Source organism: Gavialis gangeticus, unplaced genomic scaffold (assembly GCF_001723915.1).
Source record: "Gavialis gangeticus isolate Ggan-Ray unplaced genomic scaffold, GavGan_comp1, whole genome shotgun sequence".
NCBI lineage: Eukaryota > Metazoa > Chordata > Crocodylia > Gavialidae > Gavialis > Gavialis gangeticus.
The window spans coordinates 44,438,904-44,460,528 of record NW_017729004.1 but is presented as its reverse complement, the minus strand read 5'-3'; positions in this window follow the sequence as shown (position 1 = coordinate 44,460,528).

The window sequence follows — 21,625 nt, the reverse complement described above, 5'->3', positions numbered from 1 at the left end:
TCCCCCCACCCCACCTACAAGTCAGGCCTCTTCCCTTACTCCTCATGGGTTATGCCTGCCTCCCCCACCCATGGGTCATGCTTGTCCCTCCCTACCCCACCCATGGTTTCTGCCTCTACCCCATCCCCCAGTGGAACCCTGATCCCCTCCACCTTCTGGACCCCAAAAACCCCCAGTTATCCCCCCCGTCCTAACTTATCCAATATCAGACAGACATTTTGAGTTGACTTAACCTCCCCCTAATGCCCCCAAATGTCTGTATTAGCCTAAGTCACCTCAAATATCCCAAAGTTAAAGCACTAGCTATAAGGATAAATCCAGGGATACCAACAATGTTGTGATAAGTCATCCATTATTTTAATTGAATTTAGGCTATACTGGACATTTTCTGCAAAAAAACAGATGCACTAGCTGGTTCCAAATTATGAAACTGTAGCTTCAAAATGCCTTCCTCCCTACAGTAAGCAGGTTTAAAAGTATTATTAATGTTTCTATGCTGCATGTAACTCAGCTACTTTTTCCCTGAAAACTACAAAGATCATGTGAAAAATATTCTTCAAGACTTTCAGCCCAGAAACTGGTCTTGGAAAATATAATATATTATCTGCACAATGAGCTGTGAATAACTATTTAGAAATTAAAGTAGGTCCTGCACTAGTACACAGGCTGGCATGGCAGCTGTCAAAGAGCACAAAAAATGTACTGTGCCAAAGGAAAAAGAGCTCTTCATCTTTTTTTGGTGGCTTGATTTCTAAGCACTAACAGGGCACAGCTACATGAGTTGTTTACTGTTGAGTTACTTAATTAGCTCTGCAGTAAAATCTCAGCATCTACACATGCAGCCCTTTTAGGTCACAGTAAATTAATAAACACTGCCATAAGTTAGTACTTGTAAACACAAGTACTATCCTGCTTCAGCATTATTTAGTGCTCAGAACAGTCGTTAGCTAAAATACAGATGAATATAGAAAAGTAGTAGAAATGAATAAACATAGTGACTCTTGAAGAAAAGATATTTAAAGACAGTAGATATTTACAGTACCTCTGACATTAGTCAAACCAAGCTAATAATTCTCCTAGGTTCCTATTACTCTGTTATATTATTACTAAACCCCTTTTCTTTCTTGGCTTTCTCTCATTCCATTTATTTCAACTGATTTTTCTTCTCTGCTACAAATAAATGTTACCCAGTGGTTCAAAAATAATGTTTCTAGGGTCTCCTATTTAATAAACACCTATAAATTCACATTGTTTGGTCAGGTACTTTTCTGATATGACACTATAGCCTTTTAGGATGGCATTAGACTGTTGCCTATGGAATGCAAATACAGAAGATCTAAACATGTTTTCTAGAGATGTAGAGATGAAATACAATAGGAATAATTTTTAAATCTTAAACAATGTTTAACCTTTCATAATTGTCTTTTTTTCTGCTGGATGTGTCCATATGTGTGCATCACTTGGTGTCTGAGTGGGAGTAAAGCACCCTGCAGGGAGCATTCTCTCATTCCTTTGTAGCCCTCTCTCTCCACCAGCCATGTGCTGGTGTTGTTGCATCTCGTTGCCTGCCTATAATACTGCTGGGTTGCAGGTAGGCATACAGTAGTACTTATTTGGGGGTCTGAGGGAAGAGAGGCTGGGCCAGTGAAGATAAGCCTAGGGAGGAGTGGGGAGCTTGATTCAGGGTGTGGTGATGGGCATCAGGGCAAGGGGTGAGTAGGGAACCCCTGGTGTGGAGGAAGCATGATGTAAAACCATTGCTGTAGTCAACCAAGGTTGCCAACCCAAGACATTATTTTTTTACTGATAATCTTCAAAATTTTTACTGGCAATCAAACTTCTTTACTATGGTTGGTGTTAAACCCCTAATATTGAATTTAGCCCTTGCCCAAGGCCTGGCAGAAGGGTTACATTTACATTATGTAAAACATATATCAGTAAAGAAGTTTGGTTGTCAGTAAAAATAATTGCCTTATGTTGGCAACCCCTAGTTAGTCTGCCAGGTTATGGGATCTTTGCAATAATTTAATTTTCTAACTCAAGCCTGATATACAATCAAATTTCTTTATCCTCCAAAAGGTATGTTCAATGTTTAAGCATGGTACTGGAAACCCTGGAGGTACTCTCTGTCCTGCCAGTGATTTGCTGTTTTGTTTTTGGCATATCACAGCACTTCTCTTGTTTGGATACTTACAAAAAAAATGATAATATAAATTTTTATGAAGCAATCTGAACTCCATAGCTGAAAAGTGTTAGATAGATAGTAAGTTTCATTATCCATAGCTGGTCCAAGAAGGAAAATTTGACTAGAATTAGGATGACAACAGCTCATGCCACTATTAGTTCTTTAGGTCTTGGTATTTTAAAAAAAACCTTTTTGCAATGACCTACAGGTAGAAGATTAAAGCAAAAAGAGGTAATAATTCAAGCAGCTCCACTTAAGAAATTAAATTTTCATTCAGCTGAACAGTATATATAAAGTGCAAATGTTGTAAGTCTGTTTATCAGACTGGTCAGAATTATTCCATACAGGGTGCTCTACGCTGAGATGATTGCATATGATCCTCATGTTGAAAATATTCTGAATAAGTTCTGTACTTTACTTCCATACTCTGTAGAGAGAATGCAAGTAAGTTTAAATCTTCAAAGCATATTTTGCTGATTAGCAAAGGATTAGCAAAAAGCAAGAAAAGGATAATGCAATGAGTCTGCACTGCTGCTTTGTTAAAACAGATTAGAGAGGGCCTTTAATCAGACCCCCATGGCCACATAGCCCTGAACTTCAGCAATGTCTTCACTCTGAATCTGGATTTGGATGGTTTCACCCCCAGCAGCTCAGGAAGGACAAAAATTCCCCATGCACATTACCAAAGACCATTGAAACCTATAGGAATTCAACCTTCAAATGAGGGTTCATACTATCGCTCTCCCTTGGTAACAGTAGCTTAGTAGAGTAGCACTTCTAGCTGCCCTATCCCCCCCCCCATTTTTATTTGAAACCATCTTGAACTCCTGCTTGCTTATGTGCTTTTTCTGCAAGTTGAATGCTTTATGAGATCCTTGCTTCTAGAAATTATTAGTTCACAGAAAATATGATTTGGTGGATGAACTCACTATTCCTTTTATTTTTATAGAGCACCAAACAAGCAGAAGATTGTATAAATAAAGGCACTGAAAATCCAAGCAGTTTCTCAAATCTCAAAAAATAATCTTTCATATGAATGTTATAATGTAGAAGAAATTAAATTTTCATTCATCTGAACAGTATATAAAAGTGTATGTGTTGTAAGTCTATTTATCCGACTAGTCAGAACATGACGAGTAATAAACTCGGATTTTCATTATTAAAGTCTGATGAAAAAGTACCTCTTAACTTGTTGTGTGCTATTTTCCTATGAATAGCAATGGCATATTTTCATATTGTTATTGCTCACCATATTCCCCATCTTTAAAGAAAAGAAGGGATCGGTATTGAAGAGGCATTGTTGAAAATCAGAGTGGATGGAAAAGGGAAAAAAAAAGATTTATGTTTTTTAAAAAGCCTACGAACAATGACATAATTTCATGCAATTCTTTATTAGTAATGCAGACTGGCATATGAACACCTCAACCATGTTCTTCAATTAGTCCCATCTCTACATATTCCCATGTAGATGAGGTTCACAAGAGGGGATTTACATCTTTTGTTAGGGGATGTTCTACTACCTCCTTTCAGTATCCGAACTGTAAAGGTTCCCAAATGGATTATTGCAGCCTTGTTACAGAGCAACAGTTGGCTTACTTTAGCCAACTACCATAAAAATCCCCAACTGCTGCCAAGAGTGCACCTTCTTTAAACCTGGATGTCTGTATTATGCTGAGCCCATTCTTTAGCACTCTCAGAAGATGATCACATTGTTACCCCATCCCCATCTTATTCCACACTCCTTTTTCTGTGGAGGCAAAAATCTTTACAGCCAAGGCAGGATTCCACCCAATCTACTTCCTGGCTTTTTGTGTACTGAGCTGTATCTCACCCACCTTGTTGACAGAGGGGAAATACATACAGCAAAGGGACCCATTTTTTAAATCACAATCCTCAGAATACCTATATACCCCGCATATATATGCAGCATACTGCTTTCTTGGAGCAAAGGTATTCAAAATTAGATCTCTGCAGTCATGTCCAGATGAGCCCACATGTGCCTCTTGCCGTTTCTCAAAGCCGGGGGGGGGGCACTAAGCCACAACACAGAAGTATAGGAGTGGATATGGGGCTTTTGACCCCCCCCAAATTGTGCCCCCCTCACCTCCCCCAGACTCTGGAGGCACCAGTCACCCCTGATAGCAAGAGGTATACTGGGAACAAAAAAATGTTCCCCAAGCTGCATATTTGCAGCACGATTTCAAAATGTGATACCTGGATATCCAGGTATCAAATTTTGAATATTTTGTTCTAACTGTGGAAGAACATGGATTTTGCGGTATTTTAAAGAGTGAATGTGGGAATTTTTTTTATCAGAGATTTTGCAGTTTTTCAACTGCAACACCAAGGAACTGTCTGTGGCTTTTCTCCTGTGGCTAGTCTGGCAGGTGGCAGGAGCCTGGCAGAGGAGCCTGCTCAGGGCTGGCATCCAGGACCCAGCTGGAGGTAGTTAATGTCCTGGCCATTTGGGGCCAGGAGGACATGCTTTGGCACTTCAAAGCAGGCCACCACACTGAGAACATCTGGGCAATAGCTGCCAGATGGCAGGGTAGTGGCACACATGGCAATAGTGCCACACAAAAGCCAACTGTGCAGCCACAGCACACTGGCAGCTGGCTCAGAGGTGCAGATGCATCTGCTATGGCCATGTGATCCCTGTCCAGGTCTGGCAGGTATGCAGGCTTGGGGCCACATGCTGTCACAGGTGGCAGCAGCTCATAGCCAGGCAGCAGCCCCAACTGCCAGATTTCTGCAGTGGCACAAGAAGTAGTGTCCCCAGTTACCAACTGGCTGGGCCCCAGAAGCTCCTGTCTATTTGTGTCATCTAATTACCATGGGCCCTAAGACCCACCTGACTAACTAGCAGCCCCTGCTGTATAGGGCCAATGGGTGAATGACAACGAAATTCTGGGGACAAAAAAAGCAAAAAACAGGACAGAAGTGACGTGAGGGTCAAAGGGTCAAAATGTGAAAATCAGTGCTCCTGAGGGGAACACAAAGCAGAGCCCCCCGAGCCATGTCCATTTGTCTTCAAAGACATCTAAGGAGCTGGTGGATGCTGCCCAATGGTGCTCCATCCAGAAACATGTGGACCAGTGAGAGGAATGTGGCCCCACTGTCCTTAGGCACTTTCCTGGCCAGAGCCTCTTTTTTGGTCATGTACAGGACCCACTTGGCCAGGAGAAGGTTGACCAAGAGGTCCTGGGACTTGGTGGGGCTGTGGATGGGTTGTCCAAAAATAAAAAGGTGGGGGGTAAAGTTAATCCGGAACCTCAGGAGGAGGCTCCAGAGGTGGAGGTGGAGGGGCTGCAGCCTAGTGCACCCCAGAAGCTCCTGTTTATTTATATCATCCAGTTTACCACCAGCCCTAAGGCCCACTCACTGTATGAGGCCAATGGCTGAATGACACAACTACATTCTTGCAACAACAAAGGCAAAAAACAAGACAGAAATGACATGAGGGTTAAAGGGTCAAAATATGAAAATGAGTGCTCTTCAGGAGGACACCAAGCAGGGCCCCCTGGGCCGCACCCAGCAGTCTTCAAAGGCATTCAAAGAGTCAGTAGATGCCACCCAGTGGTGCTCCACTCGGAGGCCTGTCTGGACCAGTAAGAGGAAAACGGCCCTGCAGTCTCCAGGAACCTTCCCAGACAGAGTCTCCTTCCTGGTCATATACAGGGCCCACTTGGTCAGAACCAGGATGAGGTTGACCAGGAGGTCCCAGAATTTGGTGGGGCCACAGATGGAGTATCCAAAAATTAAAAGGTGGGGGGTAAAGTTCATCCAGAACCTCAGAAGGAGGTGGGACACAAGGGCGGCATGATGGACAGTGTGGTGCATGAGCATGTAGAGGTGGTAGCGATGGACAGTGGAAAAGCGGATCAGTCTGGTATCCTCCAGCCAGCTCAGGTGATGGAGCGGTGAGTGCCATGAAGCCAGGTGAGGCACTGGCCCCACAACAAACTCTGGTGGGTTGGAGGACACCAGGAGGCAGGGACCACCACTGTGCAGGACCTGGTCAAAGGCAAGGGTGTCAAGAGGTAGGGCAGATTTCACCTCCTGGACCAGATGGTATGTTGCATGTGTCGTGGGTAGACCCATGCACCAGGCCAACACAATGGCTTCCACCCACTCCTGCCTATCATAGTCCAGGAGGTATCCAATATGGGTGACATGAACCACGAGCAACCAGGGCACCTCTGCCATTGGCACCTCCAGCTGGGGGTTCCAGAGGAGGGGCTTGATGAGCAGGTTGGCACCCTGGGTGACTGTTGTAGGGGACCTGGAGGCAGAGACCAGGCTGCAGGCCCAGAGGAGGTCCTGGTAGACATCTGTCAGCCCTTGTAGGTCCTGCAAGGAGAAGGCCCACAGGCTGAGGAGCTGCCAGTCATATTGGAGTCCCCAGAAGTAGTGGAGGAAAGTGTGGCCCAGGTGGCCCCATGCTGCATGGCCACCAACACCATATAGCAGTTGCTGCAGGGCCTGATGGCAGAATGCCAGGACCTGGCTGTGCAGGCAAACCAGGCCCTGGCTGCCCTCCAGCAAAGGGAGGCTCAGGACCTCTGCAGTGACCCAGTGTCATCCCGGCCAGAAAAACTCCAGTGCCCATCTCTGGAGTCCTGCCAGGACCTCAGGGGGCACAGGCAGGGTGTGTAAGCAGTTCCAGAGCATGGACAGGGCCAGCACTAGCCCCAGCACACTCCCACACAGGGGGAGACATCTCAGGAGCCCTGAGCATGCCTGGAGCCACTCCAGCACCCTTGTCTCCAGTGGGTGCCAGTTCTCTGGCTAGGAGGGACCTGTGGGGGACAGGTAGACCCCCAAGTAGAGCAGTGAGCCCGCACTCCAGTGGATCCTGCAGAGTGCAGGTGGGAGTGAGCCCACTTGCCACCCATCACCCACCGGCAGGCCAAAGCTTTTGACCCAGTTGACCTGGGCAGAGGAAGCTGCTGAGTACAATGCCTGGCAGGCTTCCATCTGTGCCAGGTAGCCCAAGTCCTGGACCATTAGGACTACATTGTCAGGATACACTGACAGGACCAGCCTCATCACCAGCTCCCGGAGCATCAACCCGGTCACTCACCTCCGCAGGAGAATGAGGAAGTGTTCCAGGGCCAAGGCATACAGCTGGCCTGACAGTGGGCAGCCTTGACACACCCCTCTCCTGGATGGGATGGGCTCTGTCAGGGTCCAGTTGAGCTTGACCAAACAGCACCTGCAGAGACTGCACAAAGTGGGGCTCAAAGCCAAAGGCCCTCAGTGTGCCTGTGAGGTACCCATGATCCACTCTGTCAAACGCCTTCTCCTGGTCCAGGGATTGGAGGGCAAAAGACAGGCCCTCCTGGCTTGCTAGCTCCAGGAGGTCCCGAACCAAGTACAGGTTGTCAAAGATGGAACGTCTGAGCACTGTGTACATCTGGTCAGGATGGATCAAGTCTGTCAGCACAGACCACAGGCTCAGCGAGATGGCTTTTGCTGCCACCTTGTAGTCCGTGCAGAGGATGGACATGGGACGCCAGTTCCTCAGGTTGTGGGGATCCCCCTTCTTTGGCAGGAGGTTCAGCATGGCCCTCCAACATGACATGGGGAGTTCCCCACTTCCCTCAGATTCAGCCCAAACTGCGGCAAGGTCTGAGCCTAGGACATCCCAGAAGGCCTGGTAGAACTCCGTGGTCAGCCCGTTGATGCCCAGCACCTTGTTGCCAGGCATCAGGCACAGGGCAGCCAAAAACTAAGTTAGAGTGAGAGGAGCTTCCAGCCAGTCCCAGTTGCCCACGCTGACCTGTGGGAGTCCCTCCCACAGGGTCTGACAGGCTTTGGCATTAGTCAGATCCAGGGAGAAGAGCTCTTCATAGAAGGCCCGGACACACTGGTGCATCTCACCTGAATCCATGAGGGGGGTGCCGTCACCTGCCAGAAAGCAGGTGATATACGTTTTGGCCCCCCACCTCCTCTCCAGGGCATAGAAGAAGTGGGAGCTGCAGTCCATCTCCTGAAGGAGCTGGATGCATGAGCAGACACACGTACCAGAGGCACAAAGCTCTTCCCTCTGCTCCTGACACTCCACAGAGGGACAGGTTGGTTGGGTCGGTGGCCAGACACCTCTCCAGCTCTAGCACTTCCCACTCGAGCTGCTCCTGGACCACCTCCCTCTGCGAAGCATGCCCCCGCGTGCAGCTGTGCAAAAAAGCCAGATGCACACCTTCTCCACATCCCATCAACTCTGAGCCAAGGGGAAAGCTGCCCGTTGCTCCCTCCAGGCCAGCCAGAACTCTCAGAAGGCCTCCCAGAAGCTCACATTCTCCAGCAGACTGTCACTGACATGCCAGTAGGCTGACCCTGAATGCCTAAGCCCTAATGTGGCCTGGGCCCAGACAAGGTGGTGATAACTGAAAGGGGCTGGCTGGAAGCCAGAGGAGTGGGCCAAGGCAAAGTACAGCAAAGAGATATAAACCCAGTCCAACCAGGAGTGGCATGCCTGCTCCTACCCCACCCTCACATAGGTGAAGGCAAGGGGGTCAGTAGGATGACAGGCATGCCAGACGTCCACCAGGGAGTAGTCTGTCAGGATCTCCCTGTGGACACCCATGACGGTCTGGTTCCACTCTGTCTGACCAGTCTCACACGTCTAGGGTGATGTTAAAGTACAGGCACTCGCAAGGCTTGAAGGTGCTATGTGTGGCTGCCTGGTGGAAAAAATCTGCCAACTCTGGGTCCCTCACAGGGGTGTACACATTCAAAATGTTCAGGCCCAGCCCCTGCACCTGGACCCAGAGGTGCAGCAGATGGCCTGGCACCACTTCAGTGTCCTGGAGAACCTCTGGCTGTAGGCCTGGGGAGAACAGGGTGCAAGAGGAAGTGCAGGGTGCAGGAGAACCTCTGCAAGAGGTGGCCAAGAGGTGACTATACGCCCCACTCCAGTCATCAATTAGCTTACTGGCTGGAGTCATCAGGGTCTCCTGCAAGAATACCACAGGGTACCCCCACTCCTGAAGGAAGGAGAGCACCCGGCACCTCCAGATACCCTTCCTGCAGCCATGGACATTGAGGGTCATGATCTGAAATGATCTCATAGCTGTGGGGGTGGAGTAGATGATTCATCAGGGGCCTCACACAACTCAACACCCAGTGTGGGGCCTGCTGGTTCACATTGCACCCTCCCATATGTATAGAGGGCATCTATGAAACTGCAGGCCCACTTATAGATCTAGGCATTGCAGATTTTGGGCCCCTTGCCTTCCCCCACCAGTGCCCTTGCAGTGGCAAGGACTCTGTCAAAATCTCCCCAGTGGTCCAAGGCTAGCTGTACCTTGCTGATGGACCGGGGGTGGGGGGGGTGTAGTCACGGTCAAGGAATGCAAGTAGCTCATCCCTGGGGACTGCTGCGATGGAGAGGTCTTCAGGTTCCATGGAGCCTGCAGGTTTTTGGGCATCCTCCTCCTGGTCCTGGGGCTCAGTGGGCTCCTTAGGCACCATCTGAACCCCCAGTCCCCTAAGACCCCAGACTCTGGTTGGGATTGGGAGAGCTCTGCAACACCTTGGGACAGGGGTAGCAGTAAAGCTTTTTCACAAGATGATGGGGTAGAGCTGGATCCCTGGGGGGGGTCTGTTCAGAGTCCCCAACAAGATTGACCTGTTGATTAGGGGACCCCACTGTGACCCCCTCTGGTGCAGGACTATGCGGCAGGCTGGAGATGAGGTTTTTCTGGAAGGGGGGGGGGAAGAGACCCACCGGGCACTGGGATGGCTTCAGAATCTGCCTTGGGGTGCTAGGAAAGGGGGCCTCCTCCCTCAGGACTTACTGGGGTGAGCCCCAGGGCCTCTGTATCACCCAGATCATCAGAGGGAGGAGGCTCCACTGCTGGGCCTTCCTTTGGGTAGGCTTCAGCCTCGGCACCTATGGTTTCAGGGGCTAGGCCCTGGTCAGCAGAATGAGGGGCTTCCTCCATGGGCTCCTGTTCAGGACTACCTAGCAGCCCCAAAACCTTCTCTATGGGGATCACCCATTTGATCTTTCCCATGGGCAGGGTGTCAGGTGCAGCTGGGGAGGCCCCTGGAGGCTGGGCCACTCCTTTCCCCCAAGTGGTAGTCTTGGGAGGAGGAGAGAAGTCCTCCATGTCAGAGGGCTCCAGCTGCACCTGGGCCTTCCTCTTGCCTTTATGCCCAGAGGGGACCTGCACCCACTCAGCCATGGGGTGGTCCTCAGGTGGACAGGCTCCAATAGGAGAAGGTGAGGGTTGGGGACAGTAAGGCAGCCATGATGGGGGCATAACAAGAGGCACATGGGCCATGCTCCCACTCCCCCCTGGTTGCTGCTGCCCTCCCCAGGACTCCACCAAACTTGGTTGGGGGGGCAGGGTCCCTTGAGCTCTTGGCGGGGTTTTGTAGTTGTGGCTGGGGTGCCGGGGGAGGGGTGCCAGTGGTAAGTGCATCTCTTTTGCCAGTAGGACCCACAGATGTCCTCCCCACCTGGCCCATGGGGCACTCATGATGCCAGTGCCCCAAGGCATGGCATGGCATTGGAAGCACCACAGGTCCCCCAGTGTATAGAAAATCCTCAGCAGGGGCCCCTAATAAGGAATTACCAGGCACCCCTCAGCCTCCAGCCATGCCACCAGCTGGATAATAACCTGGTGATGGAAATGGTGCACGTAGCGGAGACCAGGGTCTTCATAGTTTCATAGTTGGTAGGGTTGGAAGGGACCTAAGCAGATCATCAAGTCTGACCCCCTGCCATGGCACGAAAGAGTACTGGGGTCAAATGACCCCAGCAAGGTGATTATCAAGCTTTGCCTTAAAGACCCCCAGGGTAGGAGCCAGCACCACTTCTCTTGGAAGTTGTTCCAGATCCTAGTCACCCTGACAGTGAAGTAGCGCCTCCTGATGTCTAATCTGAATTTACCCTCTGCCAGCTTGTGACCTTTATTTCTAGTCACTCCTGGTAGTGTTTGGGGGAACAGGGACTCCCACAATGCCTGCTGGTCCCCTCTGACTAGTTTGCAACCATCCACTAGATCCCCCCTCAGCCTTCTCTTATGGAGGCTGAACAGGTTCAGGTCCCATAGCTTCTCCTTGTAGGGCCTGCCCTGCTACCCCCTGATCATGCTGCACCCCAGTGAGAGGGCTACCACCAGGGAGATAACTCTCCCCAGGGTTTGAAGCTGGGGAGAGCAGGGCCCAGTTGGGGATATAGGGAGAGACAGAACTGAGGACCACCCTGGTCCCCAGCTCTTCTAAAGGCTTGAGTTGGATGTATTCGCCCTCCACCATGAGCACCCTCTCCACCACCTTTTGTGCGGTGGCCTCCAAAGCAAGGAAAAAGACCCCCATGCCATGAAAGCGGGAGGCCACCACAATCTTGGGGGCCCCCACTAACTGAGCCAGGGCCTGCACCCAGGTCTTAAAGTGCAGGTTCTCCCACTTGGGCAGTTGGCACTTCACCACGTGCTTACGGGTGAGTGCTGGAAAGGGGGCCCCACTGCCCAAGCTGAAAGGGCTGGTCGTGGAGGGTCCAGGCCCTTCGGCTTCAGGTCTCCCCACAGCTTCCTGTGCATACCAGAGGTAATGCCTTGCTCAACTTGGTGTTGGCCAGAAGGGATGACCTGGTGGGGGACCTGCAGATTCAAGGTGATCACCAAATGATAAAATTCACTATCCAGAAAAAGGCGGGCACTATACCTAGCAGGACACAGATGCTAAACTTTAAAAAGGCTGACTTTAATAGGCTCAGGGGATTGGGTAGCAGGGTACTAGGAACCAAGAGCCTACATGCTTTGGGGGGTCCAGGAGGGGTGGTCATTCCTCAAGGATAGCATTCTTTGGGCTCAGAGTGAGACAATCCCACGGCAAAGAAAAGGGGGCAGAGGGGCCAGGAAACCCCTTTGGCTAACAAGGGTCATCCAGGATATCTTAAGGGCAAAAAAAGTAGCATACAGGAAGTGGAAGCAGGGGGTAGCTAGCAAGGAGGAGTACACTTCCTTGGCCCACACCTGCAAGGAGTCAGTCAGGAAGGCCAAGGCAGCTCTAGAACTCAAGCTAGTGGCAGGGATTAAGAACAATAAAAAGTCCTTCTTTAGGTACATTGGGAGCAAAAAGAGGGTGCAGGGTAGCATAGGACCCCTACAGGACAGGTAGGGGCTTGGACATGGAATAGCAGGGACAAGGAAGAGCTCTTCAATGAGTTTTTTGTCCCTGTCTTCTTAAATAGGAACCTAGATGAACCCTCAATATGCATCACGGACACCAACAAGGGGAACATCAGCTGACCAATGGTCAGTGCTGACATGGTAAAAGGACACTTGGAGGGACTGAATGTGTTCAGATCACTGGGACTGGAGGGCCTCCACCCACAGGTAATGAAGGAATTAGCAAGTGTCATAGCTGAATCACTAGCAAAGATATATGAGCACTCATGGTGCTCGGGTCAGGTCACTGAGGATTGGAAGAGGACCAATATCATCCCAATCTTTAAGAAGCGGAGGAAGGAGGATCTGGGGAACTATAGACTGGTCAGTCTTACATTTATCTCAGGGAAAATCCTTGAAAAAATTATCAAGGAACACATCTGTGGGAGCTCACTGGCTAATGTGATATGGAGGTTTTATAGCAGGCAGGTCCTGCCTGACTAACCTAGTTTCTTTTTACAACAAGGCCACCAAATGTTTAGATTCAGGAGCTGAGGTGGATGTTATCTATCTGGACTTCAAGAAGGCCTTCGACAAGGTATCCCATACCATCCTTATTAATAAACTGAGGAGATTTGCGTTGGATGATTATATGGTAGAATAGGTAGCAAACTGGCTCAGGGGTCACACTTAGAGGGTGGTGGTGGATGGATCAGCGTCAACTTGGAAAGATGTGTGTAGTGGAGTCCTTCAGGGGTCAGTTCTGGGGCCAGTGCTGTTCAACATCTTCATCGGTGATCTGGACGAGAGGGTGGGGAAGTACCCCATCCAAATTCGTGGATGACACAAAAGTATGGGCAGAAGCTAACACCCTGGAGAGGAGGAACCAGATCCAGGCTGACCTCGACAGGTTGGGAAAGTGGGCAGAGACCAACAGGATGCAATTCAATAAGGACAAGTGCAAGGTGCTGCATCTAGGGAGAAAAAACTGCCATCATACCTATAGGCTGGGGGGTGACCTTCTCAGCACCACTGAGGTAGAAAGAGATCTTGGAGTCACTGTAGACTCCAGGATGAACATGAGCCATCAATGTGATTAAGTATTTGGCAGAGCCAATCGCACCTTGTCATGTATCCATAGGTGCTTCACAAACAGGTCCAGGGAGGTGATTCTTCCTCTCTAGGCGGCACTGGTCAGGCCGCAGCTGAGGTACTGTGTCCAGTTCTGGACACCACAGTTCAAGCAGGATGCAGACAACCTGGAGAGGATCCAAAGAAGAGCCACACCTCTGATTGGAAGCCTGCAGGGAAGGCCCTACGAGGAGAGGCTAAGGGACCTTAAGCTCTCCAGCCTCTCCAAGACAAGGCTGAGAGGGAAACTTGTGGCAGCATACAAATTCATAAGAGGAGAACAACACGAAATAGGCGATGATCTATTTACCAGGGCAGCCCCTGGAACAACAAGGAACAATGGCCATAAGCTATTGGAGAGTAGATTTAGATTAGACATTAGAAAAATGTTCTTCATGGTCAGGGTTGGCAGGATCTGGAATGGGCTTCCAAGGAAGGTGGTGCTTGCCCCATCCTTGGGGATCTTCAGGAGGAGACTGGATAGGTACCTGGCTGGGAACACGTGACCCCAGGTTTGGTGACCCTTTTCTTGCTGCCAGGGGCAGGGGGTTGGACTAGATGGCCCACTGAGGTCCCTTCTGATCCTAGCTGTGGTCCTCCCCCCCCCGCTTGGGGGGTCATTTTGGTGGGGCCAGAGCCAGGGCCAGGCTGAGTGGGTCTGCTGACTGGTGTGGTGCACCTGGTTCTCTCAGGCACTGATCATATAGGCTTGGGAGCAGGGCCTTTGCCCTTCCCACCCTTAGCTGTGGAGGAGGCTGAAGAGGAGCCCTTCCCACTGCCCTTGCCCTTGGTCCCTGATGATGGGAGAGGCATCTTGGGAACCTGTCCGGTGGGGGGGCCAGGGGAGATCCCCTGACCCTCTTGGCTCCCTACCAGAGTCCCACCTGCCCCTGAAGCAGAGGTTTCAGGCTTCTCCACCCCTGAAGGAGGTTGGCCAGACTCTGCCACTGGGGTGAAGGCTGCAGGGGCATGCATCCCCTTGGGGGCTTGGCTGGGATCTGCCCCCATAGTGGGGGCTGAAGGAAGCTCTGTGGGGGCATCTGCCCCCCCCCCACCAGAAGGTTCCTGCACTGCCATTGTTTCACATGAGGGCAGGGAAGACAATAAAGAAAAACAAAATATCCTGTGGGGCTGGTGAATCTAGTAGGGGCAGGCTGGGGTTGCAGGGGAGAAGCAGAGTAGGGAGGAAGGGGGATAAATCTCACTGAGCTACAGCCCCACAGGAAAAAAACAGGATGCTTTGAGAATGTGGGGGAGGGGGAACACACACACACACACACACACACACACACACACCCCGGGCTGGGGAAACTCGAGCTGGCTTGCTCAGCCACAAAACAAACACCAGGACAGGGGGAGTGGACCACAGGACTTACCACACAAGGGCAAGAACACACAGGGAAAGCTGCTGAGGCAGATGTAAAAGATGGCAGGAACAGTGGAGAGGCTTTGTTTGTTGAAGATCTGTCCAGAAGCCCATGAGGCCTCCAGCCAGGCACTCAGTAGCAGAGCAGTGGGCAGGAAGACAAAGCAGGATCAGATGCAGTGAGGTAGCTGTGGGGGGGGGCAGGGGTAGTCAGCCAATTAGGGAGTAATCCAGTGCAGGTGTGGTATCAGGTGGTGCAGCAGGGAATCTCCCTCTCTCCTGAGACAGTGCAGCAGCAGAACAACAGCTTCAGCAACAGCAGCAGTGATGGTAGGAGCTGTCCAGTTCAGCCACTCAGGGTGTGCTTTTGGTGAAAATGGAGGTGAAGGTGCGGCCTGGCCTGCCAAGGCAGCTGGGGCAAGCAAGGTACCTTTAAGCTCCGGCAGTGATGGTGGGGGAGGGGTCACAGGCAGTGCTGACTCCCTCCCCAGGCTGTCCCCCAACCATGGCTGGGCGGCGGGCTAGGCAGCAGGCTGGAACTGGGGTGCAGAAGCTGGGGTGCAGTGCTGGGGTGTGGTACAGTGCAGTAGGCCCTTCCCTGAGGGGGGGCAGCAGAGGACTCCCCGTGATGGGGGACAGCAACAGCAGCAGCAGCTCAAGGCAGGAAGGTGTGCGGCCAACTTACTCCAAAAGTACTGAGAACAAGCCATTAGCTAACAGTAGCCAGAGGCAGGAAAAGACCTGGCCATCTTCTCCCCAGAAGCTCCTGAGACCAAGCTTGCAGCAACCAGCAACAGCAGCAGTAGCCTGGGACAGGAAGGGGTATGGCCAACTTCCTCCAGAGGCTCCTCCCCCAGAAGCTCCTCTCTATTTGTCCATCTGATTACCATGGGCAAGGCCCACCTGGCTAACTAGTAGCCTCTTTTAACTGGGGCTAATGGATGAATGGAACAACTACATTCTTGGGACAACTAATGAAAAAAACAGGATAGGAGTGTTGTGTGGGTTAAAGGGTCAAAACATGAAAATAAGTGCACTTGAGGGGGACACCACGCAGAGCCCCCTAGGTTGTACACACCAGTCATCAAAGGCATCCAAGGAGCTGGTGGACACCACCCACTGGTGCCCTCCCTGGAAACATGCACAGACAAGAGACCCCAGAAGCTCCTGACAGCAAGTAGCCCTGAGCTGCTTGCCAGAGCAGCTTTGTATACTGATGGGGCCAGCACAGGGCAGGTTTTTATACTACTGGGGTCAGCACAAGTGCTGGCCCCGGGCTCTAGCTCCACCTGGCTGAAGATCTGGGAAGAGTTGGGCAGGATTATTTGGCCCCAAGTGGCACAACTTGCCCCACACCAAAGTGTATGCACATGAACTGAGGCAAAAATCCCTGGCTCAAATTTGTGCCACTCCTATTTGAGCTGCTGCAAGCGTATGTGCCTGCATGTGTGTATGCACCCTGTGGGTGCATCTACACGAGACGATAATTTGGCAGTAGCCTAATAATACTGCACAGTAGTATGCAGGAGAAAAACTGTGCTAATATACTACTGTGCTGTAATATTAAGCTACTGCACAGTTAGCATCACTAAAAAGCTGTGTACTGGTGCTACTGTGCAGTAGCACCAGTTACTACACATTGATTTAGTACTTGGTTATCCAAGTACTAAACTTAATGTGCAGTAACTATGGTGTATTAATGAATGTGTAGACACACCCTGTGTTGACTGGCCAGTATATTAACTCTGTGATCAGAACACTTTGGGGGCTCATAATTCTGAAAATTATGAGACGATACAAAATGATTTATAAATCTGCATACTCCACTTTCCTAGAAGCCTCCAGTGTTTTTCCAAATTTTGTTTACAGTTAAGGATTACATTTTTTAAAAGCCAGTTTATAATAAATTCAGAGTTCTGAGGTTAAGTACACTGGAATGAAGTAATCACTAGGTATCAGATGCAGAAAAAAAGGAGAGTCACAGATTCCATAAATTCCCTTGCTTTCATTTTTTTTCTTCCATACTGGGACATGGACCAGTAAATTCTATTTTACCTCAGCACACTGGTGAGAGGGTGATGAAACCTCTTCCACTGGTGGCTAAGCTGCCATAGGTTAGCTTCCACTTATTGTGGGGCAAGTGTATGAACAAAGACTGTAGCCACGAAGCAGCTATAAACTTCAGCAACAAACAGTAAACCAAGGGACAAACCTAGGCGCATCATTAGCAGAAGGCAATATACACTAGAATGAGTGTTGTTCCATTATGCAAGATGGGCTGAATCTGGAAGAGCCAAACAGGAGGTGGAAGAGCAGAGGGACAAACCAAGGGCTTCTTGGGATAAAGTACCTTCCACAGCCTCCCTGTACTTATCTACATATCCCACTCCAGCTACATAGAATTGACAAGATTTGGATTTTACACCTACCAAAATATCTACAAGAGGTAGAAAGAAAAACTTCCATCCTGTTGCCATTTCTTATTGAATACAAACATGTCCTTCTTTCTCCTTCACTGTTGTCTGAAAGACCAAAGATTAGTGATTTTTTTTCAGTGACCTCCTCCCCTCATCATCTGTACCTTCAGGTAAGTGAATATTCAAAGGAAGTAACATATTTTACTATTAGAGCTAGTCCAAGGATGAAACCAAGTATTTTATTCCACGTAGTGGCATTACTATAATGTAGCAGCAGAAAAGAAGTCTGACAGTTCAGCCCTAGGGTATATTTTCCCAGAGAAAAGAGACTTTAGTAGAAAAGTCCCCCAAGCCAAAATGTCATATTTCTTTTATTCTTCTTCTCGATTATATATTCTGTACTGTGTATGATATGGCATTCCTATTTGGCATTTCCCTGCTTAAGAGAATTATACTGAGAATTTAATGCACCTTGGAGAATTCACCTGGGCAGAAAAGCACATCAAATAGTTTTAGGGAATGCACAGCATACATTTGATGTGATGTTTTTCTATGCAGAACATGGATGACTGTTTTCCTTCTTTATTAAATTAGTTTATAGTTAAGATATTTACTAAACTGATTTTTGTCTAGCATGGTGTCCATCTCCTAAATTATTTTAATTAGCTGATGTGGCAGCAAATATGGCATGGTGCCATAAATACAGATTCCATAGCCACAAGCCATCGGCAAAATGACAAATAATAAATACTACTTGCTAACCTAAATCATTTGATGTAAAAACAACTTCTACCTTAAAATATATCATATGTTTCCAAAATGACAATCATAATTAGGATTGCCTAACCCTTTCAATTTTTAATTGCTTAGAACTTTTCCAGCTTCAATGGATTAGCCAAAATTTTTTCATGCTAAATGCTGTTGTCTGCTTGAGGCTTTGGGAGTTAGGGGTTAAGTCAACAAAATCAATCTAGCCATTTCTGAGAAAAAATATTAGGTAAGCTATAAGGTGGAATGGAGGCAAGCATCTGCCAACCCATCACCACGATCACATATCTATAGCCCAAATTTTTTACTTTAACTGAAGTTATTGAAACTTATCCAGCCCTCTGACCAATACCCCTATTCATCCATCCCGATGATATTGATAGCAAGATCCCAAGCAGATAAGAAACAAAAGTAAGGCCCTAGGAATGAGGAAAAATATGACAAAAGGGGCAAGCAGCATTCTTGTCAGTTATTTTCAGTTAAGGGTAAAGGCCCAGAGTGAAGGTAACATGCATCCTGCAGATGGACAGCATAGCTGAATAGAGAGCAAAATAAGGGTGTTGGCTTTCTCAAACCTAAGATAGAATTATCCAAAAGAAAACTGCAAGGTAGAGATGGAGTTCATCTGATGAAGGGAAAGAACATCATAGGACAGAGTCTTGCCAACTGGATGAGAGGGCTTTAAAACTAAGTTTGGCTCAATGGCAAAAGCCCAGAGGTGAGTAAAATGGAACTATGACCTGGGCTCTGAATTCCAGGCAGAGATGAGAAGTGAACCTGTTGCAAATCTTTTGATAAAGATAAAAAAGATGGAAATACAAGGGGAGAAAAAACAGGAGGAACATCATAGTAGGGATCTATTATAAACAACCAAATCAGGAGTGGAAGGTGGATGGGGTAATTGTTTTTTTTTCCCACAGTTAATAGAAGCAGCTAAACAATGGCATCTGATAAGAATTGTGAGAATTGTGAAAGAGCACTTTAACTACTCATACATCTGTTGGAAAGGCAATATAGCAGGATGCCTGTGACTGTGTCGGGGAAAAAAAATTCTGTTCCAGAAGTTGGAGGAAGTAAGTAGGGGTACAGCTATTTTGGATTTCACTCTGACTAATAGAAAGAAACTGATTAAGATTTGGGAGGCAGAAAGTGATCTGAGTTAAAAAGTAGGGGTGCACCAACAGAGATTTTTAGGGCTGATACCAATAGTCATATCAGCCAATACTGACCCAATATCCAATACAGCTGCCTCCAGATGGTAATTCCGGTGGGATGGAAGGGGAAGGGGTATGTGTGGGGAGCAGATCCACACCTCCCATGGTGAGGGAAGGGGTAGGGGCAGGCACTGCTCAACCGGGGGGGAGGGCACAGGACAGAGGTGCAGCTCATGGGGTGGGGCCAACTCCCACTCTGCTTGCACCTTGGGGGGGCTGTGCCCCCAGATCTGCACAGTTTGGGGTGAGCTGCAGCTGTGGGGTGGAGCCAGAGCAAGTGCAGCTCAGGGCTTGTCTTCCTGGGGGTTGGGCTTGGAACCGGCTCCAGTGATGCTGGGAGGAGGCTACAGCCACCCCAAAGCAGACCCGGCTTTTCCTGGTCCATGGGTGGAGGCAGGGCATTCAGCCAGGGCTGCACCGGGTGGTTGCATGGGGCTGGGAGTGGAGCTGTGATGAAATATGGGGTGGCTGTAGCCTCCTCCCAGTGCTGTTGGAGCCCACTCCAACCCCAGCCCCCAGCAAGGAAAGCCCCGTACAGTGCCCACTCTGCCTCCATCTTGCAGCTGCAGCCCATGCCACACCACACAGATCTAGGGACACATGCCCCCCCCGCACCCTCCCAGCATGCGAGTAGAGGCAGGAGCTACCCCAACTCCACAAGCTGCACCTTTGTCCCCAGCCCCCCTCACCCTGGCTGGGCAGCACCTGCCCCTGTCCCCTCCCTCACTGCAGGGGGTATTGATCTACCCTCCCATGACCCTTCCCTCCCACCTACCGTTCTGACTTCCCAGCTGGAGGCAGCTCTGCCAAATTATGGGACCCATTGGGCCAATATCCAATATAAATAATTTTCTTTATATCAGTACTGATCCAATATCAGATTATTGTATTGGTGCACCTCTATTAAAAAGTTATTTCATAACCATAGAATACATTATTCTAATGACAGGGAAGAGAGAGTGCAGTAAAATTATGATAAAGGACAACAAAAAAGCAGACCAACAAATTCAGTAAATTAGCATTTAAAGTCCCATTGCAAAGGGTTGTAAGAGGGAGGGGGGAGAAGAGTTGAAGAAAAATGGCAGTTTCTAAAAGATACAGTATTAAGTGCAAAACAGCAATTATTTTGGTGCAAACCAAGATATGAAGTGACAACTATGGCATTATCATGAACTCTTTAATGACCTGAAAATAAAAAGGAGTATAGAAAACAGTGGTAAGATGCACTCTGCTTATAAAAAGTATAAAAGAATAGCTTAAACAATAAGGTCAATATTAGAAAGGCAAAAATACCAAATGAGTTGTTAGTAGGGATATAAAAGCCAATTTGCAAAAGTTCTATAAAGATATTAGAAACAGGAGAGACAAAGAGGAAGAAAAGTATCAGTCCATTACTTAATGAGGAAGATAAGCAAACAACAGATGATACAGAGATAGCTGAAATGTTAAATGACTTTTTTGTGCTTTAGTCTTTAGAAAAGGTCAGTTATAACTACAACTACAATAAGAAAACAGGTTAAAGAATATTTAGATAAGGCAGTAGGGCCTACGATACTTTAAGTACTAATGAAAACCACCTCTGAGCCACTAGCAATTTATTTTAGAGAATTCCTGGAGGAAGAGTGAGGTCCCAGAGGAATGGAAAAGGGTAAACATAGTATTCCTGTTTAAAAAGGAGAAAAAAGGAGAATGTGGAAAATTACAGATCCATCAGCCTAAATCTGATACTCCAGGGTAAAGAAAAGAGAAAAAGAAAGAAAGAAAAGAAAAAAAAAACAGTTTGCAAGCACAGGTTAAATAAGGTGATCAGAAATAGCTAACATGAATTTGTCAAAAATGAGGCATGTCATGACTATCTAATTTCTTGTCGTATTAAGTAGAAGGATGTATTAAGTGAATTCTCAAAGGGATTTGTCCTGGGTTCAAAAGTATTCAATATTTTGACTGACTTGAATGAATGAAATAAAGAAAATGCTTGTAAAATCTGTAAGTAAGGATGATGCAAGCACTTTGGAGTGTAGAATTAAAATTCAAAATCATTTTGACAAATTGATTAAATCAACAAGATGTAATTCAATAAAGGGAAGTGCAAAGCAGTACTCTTAGGAAGGAAAGTTCAAATGCACAAATACAAAATGAGAGGTAACTTGCTAAGCCAAAAGGAATCTGAGCAGTGGGGTGAGCACCAGGGCTGTGCGAAGCTTGGGGTGGTGATTCAATTCAGAGGAGATTCAGCCCAATTCGGTGGCTGTATCTCCAAATCCGAATTGAATCAGGGGACCAATTAAAGGTCCGAATCGATTCAAAGCTCTCTGAAACTTCCGAAAAGATTCGGAGAGCTTTGATGATTCAGACAGGCCCTGGTCACTGCAGCAGGGTGCTGCAGCCAGACTGAAAGCTGGTAAGTAGCAGTGGGGGAG